At 33.2% G+C, this 22,822-nt stretch overlaps 1 non-coding gene across 1 annotated transcript; it reads left to right on the top strand.

Annotated features, from left to right (window-relative positions):
• The first annotated feature begins 3,977 nt into the window (after positions 1–3,977).
• LOC128032716 (small nucleolar RNA R71) lies at positions 3,978–4,084 on the top strand. The gene has a single exon (XR_008189008.1). It is a non-coding gene; the product is annotated as a small nucleolar RNA R71 (small nucleolar RNA).
• The last annotated feature ends 18,738 nt before the right edge of the window (positions 4,085–22,822 follow it).

Consider the following 22,822-nt stretch of genomic DNA (forward strand, 5'->3'; position numbering starts at 1 on the left):
ACATCAACTAAGTTGTATTTGTTCCCATACGAAGAAGGAAACGGGCCTAAGAAATCAATGCCCCATACGTCGAATAATTCAATCTCCAAAATGTTTGTCAAGGGCATCTCATTCCTCCTTGATATATTTCCAGTCCTTTGGCATTTATCACAGTTCTTCACATAAGCATAAGTATCTTTAAAAAGTGTAGGCCAAAAGAAACATGCTTGCAAAATCTTTGCTGCAGTATGTGAACCACCAAAGTGTCCCCCACTTGGAGATGAATGGAAATGATACAAGATCTCAGCAATCTTGTTTTCAGCTACACACTTTTGGATTATATTATGTGCACATTGTTTAAAAAAATGGATCCTCCCAAAGATAATACCGACTATCATGAAGGAATCTTTTCCTTTGTTGTATGTCATTTCTCGAGGAAATATCCACATGCAAGATAATTGGAAAATCATCAAACCAGGGTATTTCATGAATTCGATTTACCTCAAATAAGTGTTCTTTTGGGAAATTCTCGTTGATAGGCACACATGAATTAGTTGCCTTATTTTGCTCCAACCTCGACAGATGATAAGGTATTTGATTTTCGACACCTTTTCTGTCTTGGATATCAAGGTCAAATTCTTGGAGTAAAAGTATCCAACGAATTAGCCTTGGTTTTGCATCTTTCTTTGTGAGCAAGTATTTAATGGCAGCATGGTCAGTAAATACTGTAAATTTGGTACCTATAAGATATGAGCGAAATTTGTCAAAAGCAAAAACTATAGCGAAGAGTTCTTTTTCGGTTATCGTAGAATTGCATTGGGCTCCCGTCAAAGTTCTACTTGTATAGTAAATAGGGTGAAACACTTTATTTCTTCTTTGACCCATCACAGCTCCAACGACATAGTCACTTGCATCACACATCAACTCAAAAGGTGAGTTCCAATCAGGTGTAACGATTATTGGGGCTGAGATTATCCATTTCTTTAGCTCTTTAAAAGTTTCCAAACATGCTTTGTTGAAATCAAACATTGTATCTTTCTCTATCAACAAACACAACGGTTTAGAAATTTTCAAGAAATCTTTGATAAACCTTCGATAAAAACTGGCATGGCCTAAGAAACTTCTGACTCCTTTCACATTCATTGGGGCCAGTAATCTTTCAATTACGTCCACCTTTTCTTTATCGACTTCAATTCCTTTCTTTGAGATCTTATGACGTAAGACAATCTCATTCTTGACCATAAAATGACATTTTTCCCAATTAAGGACAAGATTTGTGTCTTCGCATGTCTTCAGTACCTCAGCCAAATTACTCAAACAGATATCATAAGTGTTACCAAAAATATAAAAATCATCCATGAAAGCCTCAACAAAATTTTCAACCATATCAGTAAATATTGCCATCATGCATCGTTGAAAAGTTGCAAGTGCATTGCATAAACCAAAAGGTATTTGCCTAAAAGAAAATGTACTGTATGGACAAGTAAATGTTGTTTTATGTTGGTCCTCCGGGGCTACAACTATTTGGTTATATCCCAAATAGCCATCTAAAAAACAATAGAATTCATTACCTGCCAGTCGATCTAACATCTGATCAATAAAGGCAATGAAAAATGGTCCTTTCGAGTGGCTTTGTTCAACTTTTTGTAATCAATATAAATTCTCCAACCGGTAACAATTCAAGTTGGAATTAACTCGTTACGCTCATTTTCAACAATCGTGATTCCACCTTTCTATGGCACATATTACATCGGACTTACCTACAAACTATCTGAAATAGGATAGATGATTCCTGCATCTAACCATTTGATCACTTCTTTTCTCACAACTTCTTTCATAGTAGGATTGAGCCTCCTTTGCCCATCAATTTGAGCTTTTTCACCTTCTTCTAAAATGATTTTATGCATACAAAAAGAATGGCTTATACCTCGAATATCAGCTATGGTCTAACCAATTGTTTTCTTAAATATCTTTAGAACAACAATTAGTTGCTCCTCTTGATCTTTCGTTAGTTCTGCTGAAATAATCACAGGCAAAGTAGAACAATCACCTAAATAATCATATTTCAAATGGGAAGGAAGTACTTTTAGTTTGAGTTTAGGTGGTTCTTCAATTAACAACTTGGGTTGCACAAATTCTCTGACTTCCAACTCCAACGGTTCAAACTGTGTGGATTGAATAAAATTTCCCAGATTGGCTTCCATCAAAGCCATGTTTTCTTCACCTTTTTCATCCTCCAAAGGGTCAAGATCTAAGGCTTTCTCCAATAGATATTCTTTAAAATTGCTTTCCATAGAAATCAAGGTTTCTATCTCTTCCATAATTGAACACTCCTCTGCCGGATAGAGAAATTTCATCGCTTTAAAAATGTTAAAGGTTACCTCAACATTTTGAACTCACATGGTGAGTTCTCCTTTCTGCACATCAATTAACGTTCTTCCCGTGGCTAAGAAAGGTCTCCCAAGGATGATCAGCACTTCCTTGTCTGCTTCAAAATCTAAGACAATGAAATCAACAGGAAAAATAAATTTATTGACTCTTACTAAAACATCCTCGATCTTTCCTTTGGGATATGCTAAAGATCGATCAACTAGCTGAAGCGTCACAGATTTAGGTCTTACTTCACCTATCCCTAACATCTTGAAGATAGACTTAGGCATGAAGTTGATACTCGCTCCCAAGTCATACAAAGCTTTATCACAGTAGGAGTTACCAATGTTACAGGGTATAGTAAAGCTTCTTGGGTCTTTCAATTTTGGTGGCAATTTGTTCTGCAGGAATGTACTGCACTCCATTGCCAAGGCAACAGTCTCATACTCACTCAGTCATTTCTTCTTAGACAATATATCCTTCATAAACTTCACATAATTCGACATTTGTTCTAAAGCCTCCACCAATGGAATATTGATGAGTAACAGCTTCAGAACATCCAAAAACTTCTTGAATTGCACCTCCTATTTCTGCTTGTTTTGCTGCAATCTTTGCAGATATGGAGGCGATAGAACTTTCGGTTGAACCAGACAACTTTTCTGAGTAGGTAAATCTGCATCCAAAGAAGATGTTAAAATATCTGAATTTACTAAGTCAGGGTTTACCTTGCCAGACTTTGCAATTTCTGATTCCTTTGGTGTCGAAACTTCAACAGCTGGTTGATTCTTCTCAACGGGCTTATCTTTGACATCAATCAATTAGGGTTCTAGAATTTTACCACTTCGCAATGCCACTACCTTGATATGTTTTTTACCCAAATTTCTTGGATTCTCAGTATCACTGGGCAAGGTTCCTTGTGGTCTATTACGTAGCTCCGTAGCTAACTGACCCATTTGGTTTTCCAAATTTTTTAGTGTTGCTACTTGGCTTTGGATCAAAGCATCATTCTTTGCCATGTACGCTTTCAACAAGTTCTCCAAACTGTTTGACGCCTCAGCTTGAGGTGGTTTTGGAGCTTACTGATTAAACCCTTGAGATTGGTTGGATCTTTGCTGTAATAAGTTGTTCGATCCATTTCCTTGGTTACTCCAAGAAAAGTTAAGATGATTACGCCATGAAGGATTGTAGAAGTTGGATTGGGTCATTGTCCACTCTTATTTTGATATTGGTTCCCCACATAGTACACTAACTCGGGATTTGATGGACAATTATCAAAAGAATGACCTTTCCCACAGTACATACATAAAACTATTTCAAACGGACTTAGTGGCTGAGCTACAAAATTATTAGTACTAGTAACGGTTAACTGTGTTAACATAGAGGAAATAGACGATACCTGAGCTGATAACGAAGTGAGGGAGTCAACTTCATGAACTCCGACTACACGTCTTCTTGAAGCTGTTCGATTTGTTAGCCATTGATAGTTATTACTCACGATCCTCTCGATAATCTCATAAGCCTCATTATAAGACTTAGACAAACTTGCACCATTCGCGGAAGCATATACCATCAATCTTGTATGTGCATTGAGACCATTATAGAATGTCTCCAACTGGATACAGTGAGGAATCCCATGATGAGGACACTTACGAATTAACTTCTTGAATCGTTCCCAAGCCTCTTACAATGACTCGTCATCCAATTGTTGGAAAGTTGTGATCTCGTTCCTCAACTTAGCGTTTTTGCTAGGTGGGAAATACTTAACCAAATTTTATCTGCTAATTCTTTCCATGTAGGTATGGAACTTGGTGGCAGTGAATTGAGCCATGCTCGTGCTCGATCTCACAACGTGTACGAAAACAACTTCAACCTTAGTGCGTCTTCAGTCACACCAGCTATCTTGAAAGAATCACTCACCTCCATAAAAAATTGAAGGTGGAGATGTGTATCTTCCGTGGGCATACCACTAAATTGGCCCACCATTTGTAGCATTTCAAACATCACTGGTTTCAATTCAAATTGGGTTGCCTCAATATCCGGCCTTCTAATTCCTGGGTTAAACTCACTAAAAAGTGGCACAACATATTATCTGAAGCATCGATCCCTATCATCGGCAATGAGGATAGGATTTCATATATAATCGGCTTCATTACCTTGTTCTTGACTGATTCCCAAGGTCCATCTCGACTTGTCTTTAAGCAGTTGGTTCACGTCTTCTTTGTCTGAAAGTTCGCTCAATTTTAGGGTCTACAGGGAGTAAATCGATAATTTGATCTATGCTCATAAACATCTGAAAAGAAAATCACAAGAATTAAAAATAATAAGTTAGTAATGTTAGAAATAAATCAAATTGAAAATAAATAATTTCACAAAAAAAAGACTATGGCAACAGTTGACAATCCCTGGCAATGGCGCCAAAGAATTGTAATGTTTAGGTTTGTGCAAGTGTACACAGTCATTATCAAGTAATAAGTAAGTATCAAGTTATCGTTTCCACAATGATTGTATTTGTTCTAAGTCACTTAATTTGTAAAATTATATTAACAATTTGGTAAATAAAAACACAATATAGTTGAGAAGTGGTGATTAAAATATATTAAACTAAATGCAATGATCCCTAATGCAAATTATCCTAAGTATGCAAACTATATGAATCAAATAGATTTTAGTAAAATTAAACATAATTTGCAAAAATTATAACATAAATAAACTAGGACAATTACTTTAATTAAACTCAATTTATTATCAACATGCTTAATAACATTCGGAAAAGCTTTCCATGGCAAGTAGATCTTTCATGAGTTTGGAAACACATTAGGTCCTTTCGGAATCCTTTACTTAGTAAATACGCATTTTACTGATCCTTATTTACTAAGGGTTTCTTAACATTCGTGTGAGGTAATAGGGACGTGTTAGGTTTGAAACAATTTAATCACACAAATCTAAAAACTATGCAGATAACAGAGCTTGATTAGAGTTGTTATGCAACCTACAATTTAATCATGTTAGGATCTAAATTGAGCATGCACATTTCAATTATGTGTCCATTAGCCGTCGTCTGGTTAGGATCGCTCAGCCAATTTAGGTGCATTTCAATCACGTATGAATGAAATACAGACTTGATTTTAATTGAAAACATGAACGATTGAGGCACAAACATTATAAGCATGAATAAAATAAATAATATTTAATTAAAGCAGTCATCCTAGCTTAAATAAAATTAAGCTAATATTATTGTAAACAAGAACAAAGAACACATAACAAACATCTTTATATTAAGTTCAAGAAAAGAAAGATTAAACCCAATTCAGAGTGGTTGTCACCCAAGACTCTGACTGACGAGACTCCTTCGTTCTTTTGCTTTGCTCATTTGCTGATGGTTCTCCAAGGTGGCCGACCAATGGTTCTTTAAGAGGCTTAATTGCTAAAATATATATGAAGAGATGATGCTAGGCGTGGGAATGGAAAAGGCTAAGAGAAAAAAGAGAGAATGATGCTTGATGGATGCTTGAAGGATGGTGAATGAAAGAATGAGAGGATCTTATTTATAGGTGAGGAAAGAGAGATAGTTTGCTAAAAATAGGAGTTTCCATCTTTTGAAGCATCTTCCAGGGGTGGTCGGCCATAATTTTAGTATGTTGAGCTGATTTTTCCTTTATTTTTAGTCAATTTGAGTGCCACAACAACTCAGGACTGAGACTCGGTCAAGTGTAAATCTTCAGGTAAATCTCTAATTTCTTCAACTCTACAAGGAACTTGTGCAATTAAACCAAAAAGTGGTTTATGGATAGCCATGGGCAGCCGAATTTTGGGTTGGCTTGGTCTCTAGTTTGGACGGTTTTGTAATCCAGCAAAGCTATGAGACTTGTCCAAAATAAATCAACAAGTTAGAGGACCAAAGAATGAAATTTATCCATTTTAATTAATTAAAACCCAAATTATAAATGAAATATTTTAAAATAAATTATTAAATATAATTTTATATTTTATTATTTAATTTAATCATGCATGACCCACTTTATTTCTTGAAAATATAATATATTCAAATTAATATAAAATAAGCCATTTATTGCATGAAAACTATATAATAAAGCATAAAATCACATTTTAATAATTTCTATGTCCTAATTTCATATTTTCACATATTTCTTTAATTTATTAAACAATTACTTAGTTTTAACAACGAATTTAAGTAAAAAGGTGATAAATTACATAGGAAAATTCCTACATATTTTTCCGTTTACAACGGCCATACCAATAAGTATACATTTAAGCATCAAGGGAGGAAAATAACCTTAGTACCACTCACACTGAGACAAGTCTACGAAGATCAACTCAAGATGAAAGCTTCTGTTGAAAAGTCGAGAGAAAATGAACAAGAGAAAAAGAATGAAAAAGAACATGAAAAGGAAAATGAAAATGAAAAAAAATTGGAAGAAACGAGAAAGAAAAATAGTGCGAGCAAGAAAGCACTTTGAAAAAGAGTTTGAGGATGAAAAAGAGAAAAAAAAAGAATGAAAGAAAAAGTGAGAAATAAAACCACGCTCCAACAAATCCTATAACTGAATTTTCAATTTTTTCAACTCTGTTAGCGCCATTCGATATGGAGTCATGGATACTAGAGCTGTACCAAGAAACACTTCGATTGCAAATTCAACTTCTCTATCTGGTTGTAACCTCAACAATTCTTCAGGAAATACGTCAGGAAACTCACAAACAGTCCAAATATTACCAATGTCATCGCTTCCAGTTTTCGAGTTAATAACCTATGCTAAGAAAGCTTCACAACCTTGCTTCAGTAACTTATTAACTTGCATCGAAGAAATAATATGATTTGCCCCACTTGCTTTAACACCACTAACTTCTATGACTTTCCTTTTTGAATTTTGAATCAAAAACTTTTTCTTACAATAATCTAGAACCACACCGTATTCGGTCAACCAATCCATACCCAGGATTATATCAAAATCACCGAAGGCCATAATCAATAAATCTACAGGAAACGCTAGATTTTGAATTTCTACTGGACAACGTTTACAAACTTGATCTACTAATACAGTTTGACCCAAGGGACTTGTTACTGACATAGCCACTTTAGACATTTCATAATTAATGCTCCCCGGTTTAACCATATTAGAATTGACATATAAATGAGAGGAACCGGGATCTATTAAAGTATAAAAAGGTGTGGAGAATAATAGAAAAATACCTGCTACAACATCGGTAGCATCTCCTTCATCACGAGTCTGCACTACATATGCACGTGCCCGCACTTTGGCCTCAGGCTGATGAGCAACTATTTCATTTTTTTTCTTGATCCACCCCTCGAAATCGATCCATTTCTACTCGCCCTTCAACCGTTCACTGTAGAGGAAACTCTCTTAGAATCATCGGGTGCATCAATTTCATTCTTCGGACATTCTATAGCAAAATGTTCCAATGACCCATAATGGACAGAACCTTTCGTCAATTTCCAGCATTTACCCCAGTTTTTCTTTCCACAATGTTCACAATTCTGTATCTCTAAAACTCTATTTAGTCCCTTTACACTGCCCAGTAAAATCGTGGGTTGATGATCTTGCGCTTTAGTTAGTGCATTTGATCTAGCAGTTGATTTCCTAATTTCCCATGATTCCTTATTTCTTTTTTATGTAGAAGAAGGATTAAAGTTCCCAAATCATTTACCTGTAGCATGAGGAAGTTTAACTTTCTTGCATAAACCCAGGTATTGTTCGACCATCTTTGCTCGTTCTGATAAGTCCGCGAACTCCTTAATTCTTAATGCTACTAGTTGAGTTCGAATTTCATCTCGAATGCCCCATAGAAAACATTTGCAAATTTCTTCTTCTGTAGGAATCAATTCCTTTGCATTCTTGCTAAGTCGCGACTATTCCTGTTCATAATCTACTATCGACATATCTTCTAACTTTAACATGAGAAATTCTTGTTTCCTATCTTCAAGATAGAGCTCCCTAACGTACTTTTTCTGAAACTCAACTTGAAAGAATTCCCAATCAGCTACTTCTGTAGGACCATGTATCGTAACTATTTTCCACCACGTATTAGCTTCCCCTTGTAGTAGTGAAATTGTACAAAAAATGCTCTCTCGGGGAGTACATTCTAACTGTTGTAAAATTTGAGTCGTTGACTTTAACCAAGATTCCAACATTGACGGGTCAACTCCTTTTATTCCAGCAAACTCAATAGTACCATATCTTCTTAGTTCCTTAATAAGAGCTCGTTTAACCACAAGTGTTGTCATCAGGAGTTGAGTCACTCCTGCCACCCTCTGAAGAGCTTCCGTTATGACTCATAATACATCAGTTTTAGATTGCCTTTCAATTGAGCCACTATTAGCATTTTATTGCCGAATACCATCAGCGCGAACACTCGGTGTTACCAATTCAAATTCATCAAATTCCCCAATAGATTCATCACCAATATGTACTTCTTGATCAACTATGTTATTAGCACCATCTGACATCTTTAAACTATAAGTAAAAATAGTATAATCAACATCCAATCCGGACTCAAAATCGACTAAACTTTGGCATGTACCTTAAGACTCAATTCTGAGCTCGATTTAGTTTGAGAATCGGCTAAACTTGTAAGCTCTGATACCACTAAATGAAACACCCCTAACTCGTGTTTGTTGTCAGAGTGGGGTTACGGAGTATTACCGAACAATCTGTACATTTAACATACATTACATATATAATCATAAACATACTATAATTGAATCATTTCAAGTGTATCATCCCAAAATCAAGCCTTTGAGGCCTTAAAAATACCTTAGAAACATTTCGGGACCAATTTGAAATCATTTGGAAAGCCTAGGAAAAAGTTGTAAATTTTTTACTATACTATAGGGGTCACACGGCCATGTGGCCAGGCCGTGTGACTCACATGGCCATGTGGCTAGGCCATGTGACTCACACAAGTAAGACACACGCCCGTGCCTCTGACCGTTTCGATAATCAAAGTAGGGACACACGACCGTGTCCTTGCCCGTGTAACTCACTGGCTTGGGTCACACAGCCAGGCTACACGCCTATGTGCCAGCCCATGTAACTCTCAAAGTGGCCTCACACGCCCATGTGCTGGGCTATGGGCTAGGTCATGTAACTATCTGACTTGCATCCAAAAGAACCTATAAGGGATACACGACCGTGTCGCAAAGCCGTGTGTGACACACGGCTGAGACACATGCCTGTATCTCAAGCAATGTGGTCTAAAAATTACTTAAAAATAAGCCTTTTTCCAAACCAATACAAGCATAACCAATCAACTACCTAAAACAACTTTAACAAGGGACCTTTAACAATAAAAAAACTCAATAAATCATGTTCAAATCTTATTTAAACAAACAACTTAATACCTAACCAATGTGTCGTCATTGACTCCACGTTTAAAACATCCATCCACAACCAATATACACTTCATAGGTACCTCAAATAAAATTTAAGCAATCAAATAATTGAATGTAGTAAAAACATGACCTATACTCATCTTTCACAAACTAACTACATTCATTGAGCATTATGATAAGAAATAAGCATATAAACAAAACCAACCATCACCAAAACATGCAACATAGCATGTATCTATACATATTTACAATCTTATAAACACATACCCAAAATATTCAACTTCAAGGATATAGACACACCCTATGTACATGCCAAAATTAAAAAAAGAAAGAAACATCACTGACGTTGAGTGCAAGATTCTTGTAGAATGTCAAGTCCGAGTCTATGATTTATCTAGCCTGCAAACATGGAAACCAATTTACATTTAATAGATTTCATTTATATAATAAACCATAAGAACAATCAAATAATATGAACTTATATGTACACCAAATAAAAATCTCAATTCTTCATTAATTATACGTATAACCAACTCTTTCGATAATTCAAGTAACCTTGAGGTATGGACTATTAGCTACATGACACCCAGTGCCTAGCGGATAAACCACAGAGTAGTTTGCGCCCAGCGCTAGTCGGGTTAGCTGACGATATTGAAAGTGACACCAACTCTAGTTGGATAAACAAACAATGTTTGCGGCCAACGCTAGTCAGATATATCGATGATATTGAATGTGAGCCTAGCTATAGTTGGACAAACCAACGGTATTTGCGCCTAGCGCTAGTCGGGTATACCGACGATTGTGTGTCCAGCACTAGTCAGACAAGCTGACAAAAATTGTGCCCAGTGTAGTCAAATATATAGAAAAAATCTGTAGTGAGCCCAACTCTAGTTGGTTAAACCAACGATGATTGCGCCCAGCGCTAGTTGGGTTAGCCAACGATATTGCAAAGATTTACTTCCACGATTTCCTCATTCATTTATCTTACATCAATTTGGTAAAACACATACATTTTTATATCAAGTACTGGTTTAGCATTGATTAATTAAATACTAAATAGAAAAATTAAGTTCGAGTCTACGAACTTACCTTAACAAAACAGTCGTAATAGTGGGGCCGATGACTCTTCGTTACTTTCATTTTTCCAAAATTCATGTCCGATCAATTTGTTCCAATTTGAGCTTTAAAGCATGAATAACATGGCTAAAATTTTCTCTCCCTTTTTTGGCATGCAAGAGAACATGAAGCTTTTACTTTTTCTTTTCTTTTTTCTCTCTCCACTATTCTATTTTTTTTCTTATTAAACCATCTCTCTTAATTTTTTTATCTTTTATTTTAATATATTCTAATTACTAATGACTTCAATACACAAATATACATATATATAAACCATCAGAAACATCCACTAACAAAATCTATATAGGTAATGGTCTATTTATTAAATAAGTCCTTTAATAAAGCTCCACTTTGCAATTTAATCTATTTCAATCTCATTCTTATTTTTGTCCTTAATAATTAAAATTATCTAATTAACATTAAATTCACTTCTAAAAATATAATAATAAAATTCTTAAGCCCAATTCGTGAAGGCATGTCTCGAAAATATGTTTCTCGACACCTTTGACTTACGGAATGTTACAACACGGGCTGGCCACACGATCGTGTGACCTCTGTCGGGGATTTTGTCAACTGCACACGGTTTGGAGAGCTTTCACACGGCCTGAGACATGACCATGTCTTCCTTGCTTATAAATTGCATAAGTTGTCACATGGGGTCAGAGAGTTACATAGTCTATCCACAGGACCGTTTATCTTAGTCACATGGGAGTGACTCTCAATCACATGGCCATGTATTCCAATTACACGGTGTGTCTCTTTGTCACATGGTTGTGTATCTCTGTCACACGATTTGGAACCTCCCACACGGCCGTGTGGTTCTATTTTACAATTTTATCATCTATTTACAAATTGACTCTTTTTGGTTCCCGATTAATCCTTTGCTCATTTAGGCTTCTATAGGTCTGATTGGGACACAAATCCTATTCGGGAAAGGTCTATAAAGGGAGTATTAAGGGTTGAATTTGTTATTGTACACGTAATTATAAGATTAATTTTGTTAGACGTATAAATGCTTAGATGATGACATATGTTAACCTGGAATATGGTATGATTGGATGTGATAAATGAAAATAGTGTATATTATTGTTTCCGCTATTTTGTAAAGGAATACAAGTATGTTTGATTCTAATTCTGCTAATTTGAAGTGTTTGCTAATATGTTTATTGATTATGGAGATAGAGTGATGTGATTCCGGTCACATCATGTGAATCGACAAGAAAAACTCGAGATTGACCCAAGCACGAGAGGCCCAAAACTACAATGAGATTCATCAAACGAATGTTTTATTTGATATTTCCATGTTATGTTGTTTAACGTGTTAGCTATCAAGTTAATTTGTATTTCATTCATCCGCAACTTATTATTTACATTTATGTGTTAAGTGTGTCATTATAATATGTTGTTGTTTCTATCACTTGTTTGAGTAATTGTCCATAAATGTGTAATGTGGGTGCTTATGTGTTCATGAGTATTATGATTTATGCGTATTGGTCAAAGTATGGAGTCTAGAGTTTAGGTTGTGTCTTAGCCAAATTTGTTCAATGGAATTGTACCAAGTTTGATGCCTATTTGTATTTGATGTAGGTGACTATTTATATGGGCTAAGAATGACCATTCAAGTCGAATTCATGCACAAAGGAACCTTCCAGAATTTTCATGAATCAAGCTTTCAATGTGGTTCGTATGGTTGTTTATATGGTGTGCCAAATACATTTCAACATTCATTTATCAAAGTCGAAGGATACATGACATTAATGGAGATACATGGACGGTAGAAGAAGGATTTTCTAGAATCATGTTTCCATCCATGCATCATAATCTCCTTAAAGACAACATTTAAAGACATGCATGCTCCATGCAATGTACATTCGGCCAATGGGAGATTAAGGAGATTAATGGCTAAACATTCGAGGAATGTAAAGCTTACTTCATGGCTAAGAATGCATGAATGCACCAAATGAAACAACATAACTATTCAGCTAAGCATGCATTGACATTTAAACATGAACCAAATTTATTAACTTGTGTATGAATGTGTTTATGTTAGTGTGAACACCCTAGGTGCGGAATTTGAATGGCCATTTAAGGACTTATATAAACTGTGCAATAAGGACATTTTGAGGTTAGACCATTTTAATACAAAACTTTATTGTGAGATTTTCTCTTTATGATTTTTAACCAAACTTATCAAAATTTAATGAGTTTGTGGCGCTCACCAATTGTCTTATCATCCCGTAAACCATCCTAGGGTGCGGCAATTCAATTATACCAAGGTTCAAGTATTTTTCAAGCTCAAACAGGTTAAGGTCTATCATAACTTTGGTTCCTTAAAGCATTCAAGTGCTTCGGGTCAAGGTTTCCACCCTTGTTTAAACCATTCAAGATGATCCTTCCTTTCAAGAAAATTTTCAAATATCCCAACTCTCGGGAAATCGCATCATAAAGAAAGAGCATGTCTGATTCTGTAGATTTGAATCCATGATATGGTTTGCATCTATATTTGGGGTTGAGATTTGTTTTTGAAGAGAAGGAAGTTTGATTTGGCAGACTTACTGCATTCTTATGTTTTAGCGGTAAACCCACAATAATTCAAGTGTCAAAAGACCACATTAAGGTGTGTTTGGTTGAATGGGTCCACCATAACTCAGTATTGGTGTGTAAAGGTTGGAAAAAGGGACTAGTGTACCCTATTTGGTGTGTGTGGAATGTATGGAGATGGTGTGCAGCGGTTGGATAAGGGGATTTTTCTGTATTTGTTTTACATTCGAGTATGTATTACATATCTAACTATTTGTAGTATTTGTGAATTGAATCGTTTGTACGATGTGTATGGCTACCATGACATATTTGAGATTTTCGAGTGTTTGGATGTTTGTTTGACACTACCAATTTATGTTTGTTTTAGACACAAACTGAGCTTTTGTAGCTAACTCCCTTAGTTTTCCCCTTTCAGGTAACCCGTGAGGTTAGGTGTTGGACTCATCGAATCGAAGGTCTCAGAATTTCTTGTTTTGGTTGGTTTAATAAAGTTTTTTTAGATATGATTATTGATTTTTCATTGGATTTATAAATAAGTTATATGAACTGTGTATGGTTTCTGCTTTTGATTTAGATCAGCAATCTCATGCATGGACATTGGTCAATTAACTATTTTTCCTTCTTAAATAATTATCCAAATTTTAATATTCAACTTTATGATTTTCAACCAATAGTAAAACATCGAATTTTTCGCTGCAATATTAATTTTGAATTTTTTTTAATAATTTGCTTAAATCTAAACTGTTTGCAAATTGAATAGCGACTCAGTGATTTGGCTTTAAATTTATTTATGGTACGAGATAACAAACGTTTGGTAATGTAAGATAGGGTAACTATGAGACTTTTGTTTAACATAAGAAGAAAATGATTTTCAAAAAGAAATTTTGAAAAAGTATGAATTATCCCAATTCCACCCATGAATGAAGTTATGAACTATGCAACATTGTTACAATAAATGTCGATAATGGTAGTAGAATGATTGCAAAACAATAAGAAAAGAAAAATAAGAACATACAAATTTTACGTGGAAACCCATTCGGGAAAAAAAAACCATGGTCAGAGGAGAAGAAATTTACTAATGTTGAAAAACAAATCATAGAAGAGAAGTTTTGACTACATCTATTTAAGGGTTGAAAAACCCTGTTCTAATCAAAGCCAAATAGTAGAAGTATAGTTCTATATGGACTTAACTTGTGTGATATGGTCCGTATCGCATGGACTTTGCCCCTGCACTCATGATTGGAACCCTAGTCCAATTTTGTGTTCATCAGGGATCTATGGTAGGTTTTAGCCTTGAGCCTAAGGCCTTCGCCCCCCAGATCCCCTTATTTTGCCATTGTATTTATTTCTTCAACTAGTGACGGGATTCGGGTCACACAATCTCTAACAAACATGCTAGTATGATCCAACCATACTTTTTTATGCTAAGCTGATATTGTTAATATGAGAAATCATTTTTTATAGAAAAAAATATCCTCCCAACCACATTTTTGAAGCTTTGAATGTCTCAAATTAAAGAGTTCTTGAGTTGCCTTTGGTGCTGGTGCCTGACTTCATTCTCTCAAATGGTATCATATTATTGTATATTATATAATAATATGTATTATATATATTATACAAAGTATTTTCAAATAAAATATTTTCTACTATAACTTTATATTATTTATAATATATATACAACAATCATATATATACATATATATATATATAATGGAAAAGAAAGAAAGAATGTAATATAAAATTGAAGAGAGGTGTCTATATATAAATTGATATAATTATTCATAAAGAAATTTAAAAGGAAAAGTTTTCTTTTCAAATAAACACATAGGTATATGTTGATACTCTATATATAGACACCAAAAATGAGTTGAAATAATGGAATTGAGTTCTAAAAGAATGATACCATTAAAATTATATTATATCTTTCTTATGTGTCTCTGGATTTAATTTTGGTTTAAAAAATTCTTAGTGCATTATGGATTATTCCTTTTGAGTAAATATTTTGTATCCTAGGAATTGTATTTCTTAATCGTTCTACACATGGAAAGGAAATAATATTCTTAAAGACAGTTTCTTGAGAACACTTTCTTTTTACAAAATATCGATTTTGGATCCAACTAAATTTCTTATACTACAATTAAGAAAAGTTTATTTTGGATATGGATCTTGAAATTATAAAAGATGATGAGACTCTTACAATTCAAAGATTGAATTACAAATATTGAAGTATGAAGTCACCGAATGACATAAGTGATACTAAAAATGCATATGATATAATAATACATGCAATAATTTTGTTTACAAAATAACATAAAGATATAAATAATATATATGTATGAAAGAAAAAACAAAGAGAATATTGGGTTGTGTATAAAAAGTGCATGAAAGAAAAAATTGTATTTTTTAGGTTTTCGTTGGAGATCCAACGGTTAACTTTTAAGGTTTAGTTCTTTTAGAACTCCATGTGATGGTCTGATGGTTAAGAGTGTTCATCACCCCAAGTGTGGCCTGGGTTCGTGTCGCGCTAGTCGCATTAGTTGTTCGAGCTTTTCCCTATAATTGTAATTCACAAAAAAAAAAAATTTGTTTGACATAAATTTTAAAATTCAAAATTTTAATTAAATTTTTTTGAATTGAATAATGCTTCTTTTCATTGAAACATTGCGTCCCTTGGATTTTTCATTGGTAAAAAATTATAATTTTTATAAATACTTATTTATCTGTTAATAATAATATTATGTGTTTTTGTACTTTGTACTTATTTATATAATATATGCTTGTTTGGAAAAGCATTATGTAATCATATTATATGCAACTCTTTGTATATGATGGTGTATTGACTTTGTATTATACTCCTTGTGTAACAGCCCGATTTTGGGTCTAGATGGAACAGTGGTTTTGGGACCACAAATCCGACAAGGAAACATTTATTTTAAAATTATGACGTGGGTTGCATTATGATAGGAAGGTTGCATGAAAATACTGATATGGTAAAATAAGGAAATAAAGTGATAAAAAGGGTAATTGTTAACATTGGAAAGTATATTATGACAAATTATTCAAGAAAGGATTAAATTGCAAAAGTGAAAAAAAAGTTTTGTTACCCTAGAGTAAATACTCAAAACTTGAGTGGTTAAAGTGTAAACATGAAAAAGTTGAAGGACCAATAGTGTAAATATTTTAAGGATGGAATAATCTAGAAACAAAGGAAGAGGGATGAATTGGAACCAAATTGAATAGATGAAGGAATTATGAGGGACTAAATTGTAATTTTACCAAATTAATTGATGACTCAATGATGGAATTTTAAAATACCATGAAGGGCAAAATGGTCAATTAGAAAGAGAGAGAATTCTAGAAGGTAATGATGATGTTTGTGATATTTTAATTAATTAATTAGATAAATGTTATTTAATTAATATTTAATTAAGATTTTAGTAATATTTTAATATTAAATTATTAATATAAAGGGAAGAAAGATGATGAGAAATCATCATCTTTTTCATGCATCTCACGTTGAAGAGAAGAGAGGAAAGAAAGTTTTACTTTCTTTACAATTTGGTCCTTTTACCAGAAATTCACCATTTTCACTTAGAAATCAAAAGAATTTTTATATTCATCAAGAGAGAAAGATAACAAGGAGACTATGGGGAGCTAGAATATCAAGTTAGATTCAAGAAATAGAAGCTGGAAGAGAGAGAAAATCAAGTTAAAGATTGAAATCAATAGCACAAGGTAAGAACGTCAAGATTTTTATGTACTTTTGAGTTTGATATTATTGGAACTAGCATGCAAAAGATGTTATAGTAGAGTCTTCTTATATAAAGTCTTATGTTCTTGATATGTTAGTGAAGAGAAATAAGTGAAAGTGATGAGAAATATTATAGAGAAAGGGAATAAGGACGTTATAAACTTAGTAATTAACATGTTGTACTAAAACAGTTTTGGGCAGCAGCAGTAGGTTAACTTTGAAAAATCACCATAAATTGTGGAAACAAAAGTAGAGGATGAAAAAAATATAAAATTAAACCTTATTGAGTCTAGTTTCACATAGAAGAAATAGTGTAAGCAATGGAATTGTAAATTATGAGATATAATAGGTTATGTGAGATAAGGTCAGAATGATTTCGGGTTCCCCTGTTCTAACTTTGGAAAATCATAAAAAATTTGAGAAAAATAATTAGAAGCTTAAATTTATATATTTAAATAATTAATGAGTCTATTTTCAATGGAAACAAACGGTAACATCATTTGAATTCTGTATGAGGAGATAATTAAGTTTTAGTGAAGAAGGGTCGGAACTGTCAGACAGCAGAATAGGGATGACTTTAAAGAATAAACTGTACTTATTGGCTCAGCCAAAAATTCTGAAAATTTTATGGTAATGAGATATGTGAGTCTATTGTCATAGAAAATTAACGGATCTCAATTTGGAGTTCTCTATCTCAATCTATAAATAATTTGGTAACTATAACTCAAGTGGACAGCTTTGAGTGGATATAAATAAATGTGAAATTATAGATAATTTTACATATAAGCATGTTATATATATTAAGGATGTGAAATGGAGAGGAGGAGGAGGAAAATATATGATTATTCAACTAGAATGAGTTTTTATTAAAATGACCAATTTATATGTTTCAGGGACTAAATTGAACAAATGTGAAAAATTAAGGGTAATTTTGTAAAATGTCAAAAAGTGATCAAATTGCATGAAATGAATTTTTTATTATTTAAATTAGTAAATTGAAGGAAATATTAATTTAGATCAAGATTGGATGGAAACTCGAGAAAAATAGAAAATTTTGAAAATGTCCCACAATTTTGATATTTCGCAATTTAGCCCGGTAAGTTCGTATGAACTATATTCGTATAATTTTAATTAAAGTGAATGTTATTTGATGATGAATATTATATAGATATGTGTTTTATTATTGAAATTGAATTATTATTGGTAATATGTACAATTATTAGATGCAGTGAAGTGATTATCGGAAGCTTGTTGGAGATATATCACATTATCTATTGGTTCTATCTGTAATTTTGGATGAATTGATTCTGGTTATAATGGCGTGTATAAGTTAAATTGGTTAACGTTAGCTCATTAATGTTTTGATTTTGATTGGTTATAAATATGAATGTTAGATAAATATGAAATGTCTAAAAGTTAATTAGTAAACTCCGGTAATGCCTCGTACCCTATTTCGGTGTCGAATACGGGTAAGGGGTGTTACATTTTGTGGTATCAGAGCTACGGTTTAGTCGATTCTCGGACCGAACGTAGCGTATGTGAAGTTTGGAATATACATGTCATTATATAACCTGTGATAGTGTGATATCTCCTGACTTTGATGAGATTTATTTTATTCATAAGTGTGTGAATAAGTGAAAATTGTGGATTGAAATTGTCATAAAATGGTTCAACTAGTCCTAAAATGCAAGGAAATTGAATAAAAATTATTTTACGAGCCTAGGGGAAAAATCATAATTTTGTGAAACTTTAGGGGCAAAAAAGTAATTTTTCTAAAGTATGATTTTTGGACTGGAATGAATAGTTTGAATGTTATATAAGTTAAATGTATTGTTATAAATCAAGAAAGACAAGAAATTGAAATTGATTGATAAAAAGAGAAGTGAGAAAAAGAGAAAAATTCTCAATGAACCTTCAGAATAAAAAGGGTTACGAATGAAGTGACAGAAATGATCACATGTGTGGCACGGACTGTGTGTAGGCCACTATGTAAAAGTGAAAGTGATGGTCACGTGTGTAGTACTATGTGCAGGCTACTACGTGTACCAGAATGATGGGTCGCATGTGTAGTACTATCTGCAGGCTACTATGCGAACCGGATAGCTTCGATCACGTGTGTAGTACTATGTGCAGGCTACTATGTGAACCAGGTACCATTGAATATAAAGGGGGTTGCTAAGTGCTGATTCCCCCAAGGAGTTGCTAAGTGCTGATTCCCCGACTCATTGGTGGTTGCTAAGTGCTGATTCCACCGTATCTTGAATATAAAGGGGGTTGCTAAGTGCTGATTTCCCCAAGGGGTTGCTAAGTGCTGATTCCTCGAATCATTGGTGGTTGCTAAGTGCTGAATCCGCCGATAACGGATAACATTCCGAGTGTTCAACGAGGAAATTGAAAAGGTGAATATATATATGGTGGACAAGATTATGTACGGAATATTTGGGTTTGATACTTTGTCAACCCATGTGTAAGATGGGAGGAAATATCAAAACTACAAAAGAGCAAATTTAAATACAAAACTGTTTTGAACAACAACAGTGAGGCAACTTTGAAAATTCACCATAAATGGTGGAAAATGATTTAAATGATGAATAATATATGAAATTAAATCTGAATGAGTCTATTTTCACATGAAAGAAATAGAGCAATCAAAAGAGTTGTATATTTGGGGATATCTGAATTTTATTGAGACAGGGTTGAATTGATTTCGAAATCCCCTATTCCAAATTTGGAAAATCACAAAAAATTGTAAAAAAATAATTACGGCTTGAAATTTACATGCTTGAACTCCTTAGTGAGTCTACTTTTAAGAGAAACAAACGAGAACATTGTTTGAACTTTTTACAGAGAGTTAATGAACTTTTAGTAAGGAGAGGTCAGAGCTGTTGGGCAGTGAAATAGGGGAAGTTTAAAGAATAAACTGTATTTATTGGCCAAACTAAAAATTCTGAAAAATTTATGGTGGAAAGGTATATGAGTCTAGTTTCGGTTAAAATTTACAGAATTCAATTTGGAGCCCTATAACTCCAGATAAAAATAAATTAGTGACCATGACACAGAAAATCAGCTTGCTGGAAATTGAATTGGAAGATTAAATTGAGTAGAACGCAGGAATGAGTACTTTCGGTAAGTGATATGTGATTACATTTAAGACCATAGTTGGACTATGGAATCGAGAAAACAAGGTACTCAATTCTGTAAGACGTTCTCTAATTTGATAAATTGTGGTAAGTGTTAAGCAAATTTTATGTGATAAACCATATTGAACAGTAAAATTGAGCTCAATTATGTGATCTCATCATCCAGAGGTTGTGTTTGACAGGTTATGTTAATAAATTATGTGTATGTGAATTTAAGTGATAGAAATTAAATAGCTAATGATTTTGAGCTCATTTACATGAATCTGTCATTTAATATTGTGATTGACAGGAAGAATAGTGAATTGCATGTTTATGTTTAGATATATGTATTTATCTAAAATACAAGAAAATGATGGTTATTGGTATGGCTATGAAATGAAAAAATGGTGAAAACTATAAGGCTTAGTTGAATATATCAAATTGGAACTTGAATGTATTAAAATATTGGTAAAGGTAAGAGATCAAATAAGTGAGGAATAAGGCTTGAAAAAAAATTTAAAAAATTAAAATAGCTTGATTCTTATCCACACGGGTAGACACACGGGCGTGTGACCCCTATATGTGATAAAATATATGAATGAACTATGTGGTTATGATGGAATTACATTGATGATGAAAGTTAAGTTATATATATGTATTTATGAGAGTAAGTTAGAGGTTTTACAAATTCACCATCACCCCCTTATCAGTATTGTTTTATGATGAAATTTTTACGAGAATCATGTTGAATAAACTCATAAATGTGAACTAAGTGGTCAAATAATTAGTAAGGCAAACAGAGTTGAGCCTAGTGTAATAAATGAACTCAGTTTTTAAAGAAATATCAAATTGTTAGTGAAAGTGTTTCATGAAGTTGGAAGTAACTCGTAAGATTTTCGAGGACGAAAATCCCTAAAGGGGGGAGAGTTGTAACAGCCCGATTTTGGGTCTAGATGGAACAGTGGTTTTGGGACCACAAATCCGATAAGAAAAAATTTATTTTAAAATTATGACATGGGTTGCATTATGATAGGAAGGTTGCATGAAATACTGATATGGTAAAATAAGGAAATAAAGTGATAAAAAGGGTAATTGTCAACATTGGAAAGTATATTATGACATATTATTTAAGAAAGGATTAAATTGCAAAACTGAAAAAAAAGTTTTGTTACCCTAGAGTAAATACTCAAAATTTGAGGGGTTAAAGTGTAAATATGAAAAAGTTGAAGGACCAATAGTGTAAATATTTTAAGGATGGAATAATCTAGAAACAAAGGAAGAGGGATGAATTGGGACCAAATTGAATAGATGAAGGAATTATGAGGGACTAAATTGTAATTTTACCAAATTAATTGATGACTCAATGATGGAATTTTAAAATAACATAAAGGGAAAAATGGTCAATTAGAAAGAGAGAGAATTCTAGAAGGTAATGATGATGTTTGTGATATTTTAATTAATTAATTAGATAAATGTTATTTAATTAATATTTTATTAAGATTTTTAGTAATATTTTAATATTAAATGATTAATATAAAAGGGAAGAAAGATGATGAGAAATCATCATCTTTTTCATGGATCTCACGTTGAAGAGAAGAGAGGAAAGAAAGTTTTACTTTCTTTACAATTTGGTCCTTTTACCAGAAATTCACCATTTTCACTTAGAAATCAAAAGAATTTTTATATCCATCAAGAGAGAAAGATAACAAGGAGACTATGGGGAGCTAGAATATCAAGTTAGATTCAAGAAATAGAAGCTGGAAGAGAGAGAAAATCAAGTTAAAGATTGAAATCAATAGCACAAGGTAAGAACGTCAAGATTTTTATGTACTTTTGAGTTTGATATTATTGGAACTAGCATGCAAAAGATGTTCTAGTAGAGTCTTATTATATAAAGTCTTATGTTCTTGACATATTAGTGAAGAGAAATAAGTGAAAGTGATGAGAAATATTATAGAGAAAGGGAATAAGGAAGTTATAAACTTAGTAATTAACATGTTGCACTAAAACAGTTTTGGGCAGCAGCAGTAGGTTAACTTTGAAAAATCACCATAAATTGTGGAAACAAAAGTAGAGGATGAAAAAAATATGAAATTAAACCTGATTGAGTCTAGTTTCACATAGAAGAAACAGTGTAAGCAATGAAATTGTAAATTATGAGATATATAATAGGTTGTGTGAGATAAGGTCAGAATGATTTCGGGTTCCCCTATTCTGACTTTGGAAAATCATAAAAAATTTGAGAAACATAATTAGAAGCTTAAATTTATATATTTAAATTCTTAATGATTCTATTTTCAATTAAAATAAACGGTAACATCATTTGAATCTGTATGAGGAGATAATTAAGTTTTAGTGAAGAAGGGTCGGAACTGTCAGACAGTAGAATAGGGATAAGTTTATAGATTAAACTGTACTTATTGGCTAAGCTAAAAATTCTGAAAATTTTATGGAAATAAGATATTTGAGTCTATTGTCATAGAAAATTAACGGATCTCAATTTTGAGTTCTGTATCTCAATCTATAAATAATTTGGTGACTATGACTCAAGTGGACAGCTTTGAGTGGATATAAATA

Source organism: Gossypium raimondii, chromosome 1 (genome assembly GCF_025698545.1).
Source record: "Gossypium raimondii isolate GPD5lz chromosome 1, ASM2569854v1, whole genome shotgun sequence".
NCBI classification, from domain to species: domain Eukaryota; kingdom Viridiplantae; phylum Streptophyta; class Magnoliopsida; order Malvales; family Malvaceae; genus Gossypium; species Gossypium raimondii.